We start from the raw sequence: 8,539 nt of genomic DNA, 5'->3' as shown, positions 1-8,539 counted from the left end.
GCTGGCTCGGAAGCAAGTATCAAAATAGTTCTAGAAACGACTGTCCTGCCTAGCACAGGCATTAGAGAAATACTCTTTGCAAAGCGAGGTGGGAAGAAGCATGTGTAGAGTAGGAGGTGGCATGGGCTGCCAGCCCCAGCTATCCTCTCCCTGTGGCACTGGGCCTCCAGGGTACCCAACTGCCTGTAAAAGGGGTCTGAATCTCTCCCAGAGGCTCTGGGTTGAGTCCTGGGCCCACAGCCTGAGGTCAGAGTGGGCAGGTTCACAGATTAGCAGGTAAAGCTCCATGGGAAGGGCTAGGCAGGAGCCAGTGATGCTGGATCCCAGGTTCCAGCAGGCACGTGGTGGGCAGGTAGTTCTGATCTTCCTCATTCGATCAAGGTATTTCAGGCTTGAGCCCCTTCTTACACTAAGTTCTTCAGATTCTTTTCAGATTCCTCTGAGGAGCCCAGGAAATTTTTCATGTCTTTAATCTCCCGTTACGTTCAGTGTGGTGTAGGCACTGGTGGTCAAGTCCATGGACATGTATAAGAGCATGGCCTCTGGTGTTTCTGGGGTGTCAGCTCCCTCTCTGAAGACAGTGCCAGGGCTACCATGGCAGCTTCATGGGGCCACCATGATGTGCAGGGGCCCATTTGCCTGGCTTTGGCTTGGGTGAGTCTGGGAACCTATAGCTGGCACGGGCAGCATCATGGGCTTGCTAATGTCCAGATAGCTGAGCAGCTCTGGGATGCTCTGGGATGTTCTGAACACTTAAGGAGAAGCTTTCAAATTCCAACGGGGAACATCAGGTAAAAGCCCTGACTCTGGCATGTGAAGAAAACACAGGAGGAGATGACGCTGATGTTCTCCCTCCAGATGCAGAAATAGAGGTTCTGGGGTCACGGGCCATGCATAGAGAAGGCCTAGCTGTCACTTAGGCTGGTGAGGCAGGCCAGCCAAATCTTAGCATAGTCCTTACAGGCCACACTGGCAAACACAGCCAGTGCCATTTTGTGCAGGCGACAGCCTTGTGATCATCAGCTTGAACTTGATCTTGGCACTCACCTTCGGCTTTGTGAACACTTGAACTGTTCCTCTGATGCTGTGTGTGGGGCGTGGTCTCCCTGCAAGTCGGGTGCCTGCGCCTGTCCCCTAGACCCCTCAGGGCGCAGGCTGCTTGCGATCGCGCATGTCTAGCACAGCGAAGCCGCCGCCAGCGCATGCGTTAGTTGCACGTCCTTGCCTCGTCCGCCCACCCCTCCAGCTGTCCTTGCAGTGCGCACCCGCATTGCGCAGGTAAACATGGAGCCCGAAGTTTGGGCCACGCGGAGGTGGGTGGTGGACTGCATGCATATCCAAGTAACGTGGTGTCAGTGATGTAGAGGCGGCGCATAGTGCCGGAGAGGGAGGGGTCAGCCAGCGGGGCTTGAGGCAGGGCTGCACCAGCGTCAACACCAAGTCCTGGGGGCAGGGCTGTCTTCGCGGGCCTCCTGCAACTTGTTGTTAGCATTAGCTGCCGCTTCTTGCCTGAGACGCAGCTCTTCCGGATTCGTGGATGCACTGGAAAGACTGGCCCTGTAATGTCTTAAGCAATTTCGCTTGGGAGCACAGCCCCTCCGTGGCCTGGCGGTTGGGGGTGAAGGGTGCACTGGGCCAGCACAGGGCTCTTGCACTGGAAGTTGAAGAGGCCATAGCCATAACTGGTGCCAAAGGCCACAAGGCTCCCAAGTGGAGCGTGACAGATGGGACGGCACCTGGCGGCAGGCGCTGACAGCACATGGGGCCGGAAACTAGAGGGTGAGAACTCAGCCAGTCGTGGCCCCTTCCATGTGAAGGCCTCGCGGTCTTGAGGTCCACGCTGGCCATGCTGACCACCTGTTCCAATGGCACGTCGTTTAGTTCCAGCCTCTGAACTTTACTGAGCCTGCAGTGCCCACCACCACCATCTGAGCTGTGTACTTGCAGAGTGCCACCTTCTCCGTGCCCAGCAGGGGATAGTGGCTGTCGATGTCTAAGAAGCCCATCTTGCAGAATGGTGGCCAGTCGTCTTCTGAAGCCGGTTGGTGTGTGTGCCAGGCCAGTGGGCCACGCTGTTGTCATGCTTGCGGTTGGCCTGGAAGAGGCCAGTTGTGCTCAGATTGTAGAGCGGTCGCAGCACCACGGCTGGAGACATCTCAGAGCTACACGGTGCCGTCCGGCAGCAAAACTCACCACAATGACCCCTGGGCCAGGTTCTGGCCCCTGGTGACAGGCCAGCTGAACGGCGTTGGAGGCTGGCTGCAGGCGCAGCAGCCCACCAGAACTCATGACGCCGCCTCACAGTTTGGCAGGGACGTTGGTGACATGGGCCAACCAGGTAATAATTTTTCTAGATTTTAACTATACCATTTCTCAATACATGATTAAGTTGCCACAGTTGGGCATAGGTCTCTATTTGAAACAGAAGCTAGGTACGAAGAAAGGTGGAGTAAACAGAGTACTTAAAGATGGATTCTACTTGAACTATTTGTACTATGAGACATGGCTTCGTACATGACCAACAATATTTTATATCTACCAATTTCTAAGTCATTTTCTCATTAAAACTATGGTTGAGCAGGTGTACCTGAAAATGCCTTCAATCACTTCCGTGTTAATTTAAGAGTAGAGTTTTGCAAACCAGTGAAATTAATTTTCAAATACCATTCAGTTAAGCCAGGGGGAAAAAAGGAGGGCAAATTGGAGTTTTTGGTTTTGCTTTTACGTCTTACCATACAATTAAGTCTTTTAAGACTGAAGGGAAGTGATAACTACAGAAGAAGATTATGACAATTCCAACACTTACTATATTAAAAGGTTTTATGTACCTTGTCAAAGTCACCTCAGTAGATCTGGAAAGAAGATATGGAGAAATGTTGCTATTTGTGTTTCATACTAAAGTCAGTAGTATTAAATTAGTAAATATATGTGATACATTAAATGCAAAAATATATACTCTTACACGGAATGATAATAGCTTAGCATTCCCACTTTTTAAACTTTCTCTTCATCATCAATGTTTTCCTCTAAGGAAGTTTTTCAGGTAAGCATTCTAGAATGTTCTGTTTCTCACCTCATTTATCATTAAGTGGTCATGTTTTAGTCTTTGTTTCAAGTGGGTAATGTTAAGGGGTTGATGGTCTAGTACATACACAAACTGACGAGAGGAGATAGAGAAGACACCAGGAGGCTTATGATGAAACCTTTCTTAATGACATTTCCCTTATGAACACAGCCTGTCTACAAGCTGTTACAGAATCGAGAGTGTATCACCAAATGAAAGTTTGAAATTGACCACCCCCCCAGCCACACACACACACATCACAGGTGCAAAAATCCTGCATAGAGTTGACATCTGTCTTCTACTTTGGTTCCTAGACTGTTACTAATCTCACCAGTGAGCAAATATAAGTACATCTGCTTTCTAAGAAAGTTCCCCATTGAATTACAAATATTACACTATAATTTCCAAGTTAGTGTGATAATTCTAAACATTAGCATTGCTCCCAAGCTATGCTGAGTAGTCAAAATAAATCATAGGTCACAAAATATTTGCTCCAAAGCCAAGCCCATCCTTCACATGTACAATTTTCAGAAATGATGCAGACAGACTTAGGAACAACACTTGCTTAGTTTTAGAACCTTTCCTGCCCTTTGAGACTATTCTTCAGTATTAGATTAAGGTCCTACAGTGAACTGAACACAGTGCTTAGAGATGAACAAATGTAAATTAAGATAAATGATTATAATTCCAGTTAATATGTTGGAAGAGCATACCGAAGGAAATTTTACATTACTTAATTTTCTGAGCTCCAATTTTTGCTTTCTCCTATATCCAAATGCATACGTCCACAGACATAGACACATGTATACCCACTAGTGCACACATATCTTCACTTCTCTAAAAAATGGGTTGATACTCTGGATTCAGTGATTTTCAGTGGTATAATCCAAACTTTCTCAATAGGAAGTTTAAGTGTATCTTCTAGGATCTCCATTCAGTCTTATCAGATTTCCTCCTGCATAGACATAGGTTTCCTTTGATAGTCAGGATCAACGTTAACGTATTTGCTATCAGGTAGATGTCAACATGTTTTAAGTTTTATTTTTTAGCAGCAAAACAGCCCAGATTTTCTTTGTAATTTATTTTTGGTATCAGTATCATTCCATTTTCTTCATGCTGCCCTTTTGAAGTACATTTAAATCTTCCTTAAAATATAGTGAGCACTCTTCTAGAGAATGCCTGACTTTATTTTAGTTCCTTTGATTTGCAATGCATAGCTTTAGCAATACATCTCAACGTATTATTTGTTTTCATCACTGAAGCTCTTTGTTGCAAAGAGTTCTCAGAAGTTGCCTTTTAGGATAACTTCCTAGACTATAAGGTTTCTACTTAGAACTCTTTCATTCTGACTGGTGTGATTTACATGCAATTTAAATGTTCTTAATTATATTAGGGAATGGCATGACATGATTGTAGGTTTTCAAACTTCTGTATCCTTAATGCCTTAAGAAACAAATTCAGTTTCAAACTAGAGGCTCAGGACCGAGTAACGGTCCGGGGAGTGGAAGAATCTGGTGTGGTGTTAGCAGTGGTAGTTGGGGCACGGGGATAGGCAGTGTTGCCAAAGGACATCTCATATCAAAAAGCAAGTCTGCTGATAATTTCACAGAGACCATTGCATATGGATGCTGCCCTAAATGCTTCTTTGTTCTTTCCCAATGAAGTTCATATCCAGTCCAGCGGAAGAGTAGATGTTGATTTTCTTGGGGAGCCCTGAGAATGCCAGGACAGGTGCCAGGTGGTGGTGGAGTTTAGATTCCGCTGCTGTAAGGATGATACAACTTGGCTACTTCCTTCCAGGTGGTCCATTAGGTAACGTGTCTTATAAATCTCTCATCAGCAGGGATAGTTTTAAAGAAAACAACGGGAGGAGTAAATGTAATGTCATCATAGACTGGTGTTTTGACCACTAAACCACTCCTGAATTCTCATGATGATGTATTTCTTTGTGTGTGTGTTGTACCAGTATTCAATGCTATGCTGCATGCTAATTTAGTGTAATCTACAATCTTGGAAATGATTTCTTTCCTTCCAAGATCCGAGGCATTACTGTGAATAATTAAAAAAGCAGGGCTCTACCTTATTGGTAGCATCTTTCCAACTTGAAATAATCCCATTTGTTGGCACTGTTGTGATCATGTCTGACCCTTCACCCAGTTTGAGGGCTTGTTTGCCAGCGTCTGCTTAGTATGGCTCTACACGTTAAGCACCCGCTTTCCTTGCTGAAATGTTTCCTGACAATGTAAGTGTAATATTAAATGTGCACGCGGTTCCTCACCATGTTCCTCCTTTGTGCCAATTATGTATCTTGATTTAGTCTTTTGTGTCTATTTTTTCCTAACTTACACAGACTTTTTTCTCTAGCAAAACTGAATATGTACAGCAACAGCTAGTGTCCTGTCCCAAATGTTCTCTCCCCTGTCTATCAAGGTGCGAGTTTAGTGCTAGACTTTTCCTTTCACATCCTGCCTAGAAATTCTGTGACATCCATCGTTTGTATTATTTCTGGAAGGTGCCCAATAAATATTTGAAGAACTGAAATACGTATTCACCCATTGAAATATAAGCTCCCTGGGGACAGGGACTGTACATTGCAACTTGCAATGTACATAAGGTATTGAACATTTTTAAAACTTTTTTTTGATAAATTTGATAACTATTTTTCCCGAGTTTTCTTTTTTTTAAAGAAAGATCAGATTTTTCATTTGTCCAAAGCTTGCAATTCTTCTATTTCAGATGGTAGTTCCTCAAAGGGACTCAGCTGTTTCCCTACTAGGTCACTCTGCAGTTTCTGCTTCCTATAGGCTTTGCTGTGTATGTCTTTTAGGGCGGAAAAAGGCATTTGTCCAGTCTGCTGCTTTGTAGAAAAAACTGAAAGGGCAATAATGTGGCATTTGTTAGATTTTAAAAAATGGAAGGAAGGGGAGCCTTTTAATTGTATGGGAAATTTAATTAGATTTAGACTAATTAAATTCATTTTTTATATTAACATGTTCACAAATATTATTGCATCTCGTTAGATTTCATTCTTCTAGCCTTACTGAACAATATTCAGTAGTAGTTTCAGATTACAATAAGTTCATTATGAAGATAAGGTGGAATTAGTGTAGGAAGCTCAGCTGGTTGAAGGGGTCTGTACTTTAATTACTGCACAGGGCGTGCATATTAATTACAACACAAGTGATATTTACTGTACCTCAGGAACATATGACAGGGTAGAGATACTGACAGCACCAGCTAATAAACTCAGTATGATAATGAGGAGAAAAGACCGTAAAAATAGAAGGAAATAAAATTATTCATAAAGTATATTGATCCCAAAGTAAAGACATTAAGCTCTGATGAAGGGCAACAAAAGGGAAGCTTCTCACTTTATCAAACAAATAACCAAAGTAGAGAAATGTTAGCAGGGAGACAGATTGTGATTATACTGGTCACATGATCACACTCCAGAGAGTGCACGGGAGCCATAACATGGGAGATTTTTAATAAATCAGCAGAAAGCCATACTGTCACCTGCAGGAACCGAGGTCGCCATGGCTAAGGACAGCCCCGTGGAGAAGTCAAACACGCTGTGTTGTAAACTGGAAGGAACCGCATGCATACAAAATCTGGTTCAAAAGCCACTGTCTCCTCTGGAAAAATGCGGGCACACCTAAGAACACTGCGGGAATTACTCTCAATAGCAACCCCGGGAGACCATCACCCACTTTTCCCTGTCGTTAGAAACCACCAGCTCTGATTCCGAGATGGCGAAAGGGACCGGTTGGGGGTTAGATCATTTTTCTCAGAAAATGCTCAATTATGGCATGATCCTGTCTAAATCTATAGAACCCAAAGGAAAGTTCACAAATTTTGACTTCAAGTGATTAAATCTGAGATTTGTTTTGTTTTGATTTTACATGGGCCTTCCAAAGAAATGGTCAGTTTTTAAAAACAATTGTTTAATCAGTTTCTAACATTTACAAACAAGCTCATTTTAGGGGGAAAAAACCTGGATAAAGTGCTAATTCTTAATTTACATCAAATAGTATAGTCAGGTGTTTGCTAAGTATTTGTTATTTTCAAGCTTATTACTCAAAAAATGCCACAAATTGTGCTCAGAGTTGAGTTATTATGGATAGAAAGTACATCAGTTACTTATTTATTTTAACACATAGAATAATGATGTTGACGAAACTCTTACAATTGCTTTAATTTTACGAGGAAAACATGTTGTGGATGTGTATACGAATAGAGACTTTAATATATATTGGAAATATGTGCAATATATTTGTACATGTGAAGTTTAATCTGTATATAGTATAATATGCATTTCTGGTTAAAGTACCAAAAAAATAATAGTAAACCTAGATAGTGCATAATCTGGCCCTGCATTTTGGTAACCCAGTTAGAGGTGTCTGGAAACAAAAAACAAGAGCAAAGATTATTCCCTTTGGTTAAAATATATAGACTCATGAATCGAAAGGGTTAGATGTCAAATTACAGAATGAAGTTATGCCAGACTTCACTTTGTAACTTGGGCAAGACAAATAATGTGAATAACCAACTCACTCAGAACTGAATTATTTTAATTTGCGCATCCAGAACTGAAGATAGCTCTGGACACCGTCATGAAATGGGGGTGCCATGCCTGGTTTGCTATGCCTCCCTCTCCCCTTCTCAGGGCCTTACTCTTTGTATCCCAGCATTCCAGTGTTTTCATGCTAGCCTTTCTGTCCATTGGTAGAGGGGTTATTTCATTAATAGTAAGGTGAAATAACTCCAGGAACATATTTAAGAGAACAGTGTTTCATGAAAGCTTACGTTGTAACTTGACCATTAACAAAGCATTTCTGTAGGAGCAGAGGATCTATCTGAAATTATTCAAGTACATCAAATAGTTATGAACACAACCCACACGAAAGGCCAGGCATAATCAGAATGTGGGGAAAAGAGGTGGTAATTGAAGTTTTTAAATCAGTACTGTTATGAACTGGGTTGTTTTCATCAATACCTGTGTGATGTTACAATATTAAGACACAAGGCTGTAGGACTGTATAATACCAGGAACATGTTGGGTAGGTGTTTGATGAATATTTTCTGAATGAACGAATAAACAAGTGAATCATTTACTGAACGAATGATTGATGGAATGACTTCACCTGAGGTGTTTCCTCCATTCTTGAAATTTACCAGTGGTGTTTCTGGTGAACTGGGTACTCTCTGTAACACTGGCATTTGGCTTTTTGTGCTAGCAGTCCCTAATCACGGTATCTCTGTCTGTCACCACCTGAAATGTAAGTGCTGGCCAGAGTGGATTACCACTGTAAAGTGGCTGGGCCCTTGCTCTGTGTTTGGAAGCAGAGGATATAGGTGATAATGGGAGATTGATGCATTTGTGTTGAAATCTGGAGCATGAAGTCATCTGTAGTTCGCCCCTTGTGAGGCTTAAACAGTTTTATGATAAACATGGATAGCTTTAGCAGACTTTCA

At 42.7% G+C, this 8,539-nt stretch overlaps 1 pseudogene; it reads right to left on the bottom strand.

The window, feature by feature from the left end:
* Positions 1 to 361: 361 nt before the first annotated feature.
* LOC120246285 lies at positions 362 to 4,636 on the bottom strand (annotated as a pseudogene).
* Between the last annotated feature and the right edge of the window lie 3,903 nt (positions 4,637 to 8,539).

The sequence above is a fragment of the Hyaena hyaena genome, unplaced genomic scaffold (genome assembly GCF_003009895.1).
Source record: "Hyaena hyaena isolate Hyena2069 unplaced genomic scaffold, ASM300989v1 scaffold_463, whole genome shotgun sequence".
Lineage (NCBI taxonomy): Eukaryota > Metazoa > Chordata > Mammalia > Carnivora > Hyaenidae > Hyaena > Hyaena hyaena.
The sequence above is the reverse complement of the archived record's forward strand: the minus strand, read 5'-3'. Positions and strand labels throughout refer to the sequence as shown.